At 40.3% G+C, this 5,304-nt stretch overlaps 1 protein-coding gene across 1 annotated transcript in view; it reads left to right on the forward strand.

The window, feature by feature from the left end:
* The first annotated feature begins 752 nt into the window (after positions 1-752).
* The window catches only part of IL4R (interleukin 4 receptor), a 16,566-nt gene continuing 12,014 nt past the window's right edge, over positions 753-5,304 (forward strand). Inside the window, exon 1 of the mRNA XM_009320506.1 lies at positions 753-906. The gene's annotated coding sequence lies outside the window, so the exon portion shown is untranslated. The remainder of the gene's footprint in view (positions 907-5,304) is intronic.

The following is a 5,304-nucleotide window of genomic DNA, read 5'->3' on the forward strand; positions in this document are numbered from 1 at the left end:
CGCGGGTCCTTGAACACCCCCGGGGTGCCGGTGCCGCCCGGCTCGGGCCCCGCTCGGGGGGGAAGGGCTCAGGACGCTACTGGAGCCCGCGAGTCAGCAAAAGCGTTGTCGTTGGCAGAAGTATTTTTCCTTCCTTGGGGTCGTTTGGCTCGGGCGCTCCTTTTGAAATAACTTAAGGCAAAACTGGTATAATTCCCAGAGTTTTCCTTTCTGCTGGAAATCCTGCCTGACGGGCGCAGGAAGTACGAGGCCTCTCGCTGCGCTCGCTTTAAAAGCCGTGTTAGCCAGGACCCGTGTTCCGTGACCGGCGAATCCACCACACTGAACTCGCTCTGAACGGCAGAGCTGTTCCCGAATCTCAGATTTCGTTCTTTAAAGATTACTCCCAGCGTGTATGGATTCTAAGAAAACTTAAGCCAAATTTAGGCTAAGCTTTCAGAACCAGGGGTTCAGAAATGTAGGATCAGAAGTGAGCTGTTCTAGTCGTTTTAGTCTAGACATTTTGTATTTTTGGCATTTTTTTTCAGCATGTCCGAATTCAGCAGTTTCCATAGTTTCTGTCGGTTCTAAATTAGGAAATATCTGAAGTTACCTTGCTGCTTGCAGACTATGATTTGCAGTTTGTCAAATTATGTGAAAGTACTGTATTTCTTATAGGCCCAAATGCCCTTTGCTGACTTCTGTCATCTCAATATGAAAATATGCTGGAATGCAGAAACTTCAGCTTAAGTCATAAATAAAAATTGACCAGTTTCAAGTTTTTTTTAAAGAGAACCCATCTGCTTGTTTTGAGAGGTGGTTCTTATATTTATGAGGAGAGGTTTATCCAGATGTGCCCTGTCCTGCTCCAGAAATGCAGATACATTTGTATGTTGTTGCACGTTGTCGTGTAAAATAACATTAATGGTAAGTATCCCAAACTACCTGAAACAATTTGTGGAATGAGGATAACATTAAAACATTAGTAAAATTACTCATTTAAAAAGAATAAAAAAGAATGTCTTGCTCCTTTAAAATCCACCATTCTGAAGTTAAATTTTTCCTTTAGTGATCGTACAGTGCTGCAGGAAATACTGTGTTAGATAAGCAATAATATGTGTATTATGCCCTTTAAGATAAAAAATGGGACAAAGCCTCACCACTAAAGAATCCGTAGTCTAAGGACCTGGTCATGGATTTGGGTTTCTGCTTACCCAACACTGTTCACTGCAGTGGTCTCAGCAAGAAGAGAGAACATTAACACAATGATGTATTAGCTGAATGGTAAAGAAGCATATGGGCATGGTTTACTGTTCAGTTTAGAAAACACAAAGTAAGTGGGAACTATTGAATTTTATCTTTTGGCCCTTCATTGACCAAAGTTGCCATCCTTAATTATTGGAACTTCTAAATATCTTCTAGTCTACCCTTTCATCTAAACCTCCTCCTTAATGTAGTATACAGGGCTCCCTCCTCAGCTTCCAAATTCTTGTGAAAACCCACTTAGTCTGAGACGCCTACGCTTTTCACCATACACATACTTTGTGCGGTTGCCTCTGACAGTCACGCTGCATGTCAAAGAGTAGGTATTACAATTTATGTTCCTGTAGGTCTGCCATTTTGTATAGGCACTTAGGAAAAAAATCAGTTAAAGCAGCAATAAAAAAAGATGGAAGTTACTCCCTAACTTTTTTCTGTTCTAATTTTGATAAAAATCAGTTGATGACCTTTTACTTTGCTTTGCTATATACTTCTTATCTCACTTTAGTCTGCAGTTACAGCCAATGTTTTAAACCAGAAAGAATAAGACGATATGCTTTAATTTTAAAAAGATCCGGTTTTAAAACAAGGAGTGGTCCTTTATCTGTACAATTGCAGCAAAGGTAAACTAAGCAGTCTTATGTAGAAATTACTATCTCGTCTTTTGGGCGTGAGTTACTCTTTGAGCATAACAATTTTGCAAATTATACCTGTAGATTAAATGTGACCCTAATTTATTTAGAAGCCCAGACCAGAAGTTGTTATTGTTTTTCTTGATAGTAAATGAAATCTTTTCAATTGCATCATATTTTTTTTCAAGAGACAGAAACGATAAATGCTAAAAGCACATAACTTGTGCCAGTAATCACGTAGACCTGCTTCTAGCCCCAACAGAGATTTCTTTCACAGTTTTGGGGAAGTCACGTCTTTTACACCTTACTTTCCTCAAATATATTGGGATTACTAGGTTTTCTGTGATTTTAGTATTCTCTCTCTGTGTCATATACTTTTTTAAGATTGGTATTTCATTATCTGATATAAAGAAAAACTTAAGAGCTAATAGACAGGAAAGCTATTGCCATTTTAAAATTTTCTCCCTTTGCATTGGATTTCTAGTTCATTACTCGTATTAAAAAAAAAAAAGTTTGCAGTTTCATTAGAGCTATGGGTTAACTCCTTTTTCATCAATGTGTAGATCTTTTCTCCAATGGGGGAGATATTTTTGCTCTGCCATCTGCTGATTCATACATGCTTATGTGATACAGGATTCTCTGCCAAAGTTCTAAGAGTTTCTTGGAACTCCAGTCATGCGATGGTATTACTTAACAATGGACTGGAAAGCAAACACTTCCTCTCTTGACAATTCCAGGAAAAAGGAGGAAAAGAGAAGGACTTTGTTTTAGGCTGGAGCAGTTTGCTCTTTTTTTTTCTTAGCAGCAGCAAAGGCACTTGTGTTCTTTTCAAGAAATGTATTACTATGCTCAGTCTTGTTTTGTCTGTTCCCAAAATGTGAAAAGCTCAGCTCTTGAGTAATAGTTTTCTTGAGCATTTATGAGAAATTTGTCTTTCGAGTATGTCCTTCATTACTAGATGAGCAGTAACTGTATGAAGGTCACAAGGTCACAAAACAAAGTAACTGTATGAAGAGAAGGTCACAAAAGAGTTTCCATTCTAATCTTCTATTTTCACTAACAATGTTCTTGTCCCTTAACCTCTAAGATTGAAATTTTCCATGTTTAATCTTTAGAAGTTTGTTTTAAAGAGTGGTCAATCATGCATGTGAGAATGGAAGAAATATAGTATCATTAAATGTGACTTTTCTGACGAGTGCGGAAACTTGGATTATGAGGAAATTGCCTTGGAGCTGAATCTGACATACTGAAGTAAAGATTGAGCATAAGTGAAGTGCTAGTACTTCTAAATATGTTGAAAAAAATGAAGATTCTATTGCTACATTTCACAATAGTTTGATTTATGTAGATATATTTATCAATAAAAGGTATGGTCTTCTTTATAAAAAATAGATTTTTCTGTCCCTTACTCAACTGAGAAAGAGTCCGGCTGTTGCCTGCCTTGTGTTTATTTGAATATTTGACAACAAGTATTCAGCAGCTGTGCTTGAGATTCTTCCCACTTTTAGAGAGGAGTTACTTGAGGGGATATGGCTTTGGTAGCATGCCTTTGAGGCTGCACATCCTTACATGTATACAGTGCCCACATGCATACTTCCAAAAGGTCATTAAATTTTTCTGAAGCTAATCACTTAACAAGTTTACACTGCAGCAGAGTTGCTGATCCCTCGCCAATTCCTTCTGTCTTCTGTGCTGGTGAAACTCAAATCTGCTAGAACCGTCAAAGGTTGTTCTACTACTGTAGTTGGAGCACCATCAACAAATACATTTCAATGGTCTCTTCTACTTCAGAATCTAACAAAACTTCTGCAGAAAGCCCAACACCACTCTCCTGCTAAAGGAGATCTTCTGAGAAGTTCCTTCCTCTTTACTCAATCACAGAGAAGGAATCATGAGGTTTTGAAATCAAATGCCACCTGGGAACTTTGCAGGTGTAAGCAGAGCAACTGTAGCACACAGGTAGTAAGAACACTGTGTCCAGCCAGACTCGGAGATTAGAGAATATCAAGAGTGTGAGAGGAAGGGACAAAAGGGTTGTGTATTAACAGACAATGGGCTGCTGAACAAGTTTTATCCCTCTTTATACTGAATGCAAAGTCATGGTTATTCCATATTAGTTAGCATGACTTTACCTACAAATTTACCAAAATTTTAAAGGCATCCCATACGTTTCTAGTGATAGGAAAGCTGGTAGCCATATCTAATCCAGAATATGATCTTCCACTAAGTGGCTACGTTGCATCAGCAAAAGAATATTGGGGAAATAAGTTTTTTTAAAGTCTTAAATTAATTACTTCATCTGTTTTCAGTTTACTTAAGCAGCTTCGCTATGCTTAAAGAATCTGTGAAAGCTGCATAATTTTCCTTCTCCGAATTTGTGCAGGTTATATCGTGATTAGGTATGTGTTTTATAACTTCTTTCTAATTATTTACTGTTTTAATGAATCTGCATTCTGTTGAAGCAAGGTTTATTTCTATATAAGATAAATATTTTTCAAGAGAATGATATTATTTAGGGTACTGGCGATAGGACTTGGGGAAAATATTTTAGTCAATAGATCAGGCACTTGATTCTTAAATTCTTTCAGTTATCTGAGTGGAATCGTAGGACTTTGGTGACATGTCGATTGTCAATGATTTTGGTCTAGTGCTTACTCTTTTAATATCACATACTAGCAGCTTTGCTTTTCTAGTAGCTGATATTGGCGGCCGGTCACGAGCGGTGTTCCCCAGGGCTCAGTTCTGGGGCCAGTCTTGTTCAATATCTTTATCAATAATCTGGATGAGGGGATCGAGTGCACCCTCAGTAAGTTTGCAGACGACACCAAGTTGGGCGGCAGTGTTGATCTGCTCGAGGGTAGGAAGGCTCTGCAGAGGGACCTGGACAGGCTGGATCGATGGGCCGAGGCCAACTGTATGAGATTCAACAAGGCCAAGTGCCGGGTCCTGCACTTCGGCCACAACAACCCCATGCAGCGCTACAGGCTTGGGGAAGAGTGGCTGGAAAGCTGCCTGGCGGAAAAGGACCTGGGGGTGCTGGTCGACAGCCAGCTGAACGTGAGCCAGCAGTGTGCCCAGGCGGCCAAGAAGGCCAACGGCATCCTGGCCTGTATCAGAAATAGTGTGGCCAGCAGGAGTAGGGAAGTGATTGTGCCCCTGTACTCGGCACTGGTGAGGCCACACCTCGAATACTACGTTCAGTTTTGGGCCCCTCACTACAAGAAGGACGTTGAGGTGTTAGAGCGTGTCCAGAGAAGGGCAACGAGGCTGGTGAGGGATCTGGAGAACAAGTCTGATGAGGAGCGGCTGAGGGAACTGGGGTTGGTTAGCCTGGAGAAAAGGAGGCTGAGGGGAGACCTCATCGCTCTCTACAACTACCTGAAAGGAGGCTGTAGCGAGGTGGGTGTCAGTCTCTTCTCCCAAGTAACTGGCG

The sequence above is a fragment of the Pygoscelis adeliae genome, unplaced genomic scaffold (genome assembly GCF_000699105.1).
Source record: "Pygoscelis adeliae isolate BGI_AS28 unplaced genomic scaffold, ASM69910v1 Scaffold173, whole genome shotgun sequence".
NCBI classification, from domain to species: Eukaryota; Metazoa; Chordata; class Aves; order Sphenisciformes; family Spheniscidae; genus Pygoscelis; species Pygoscelis adeliae.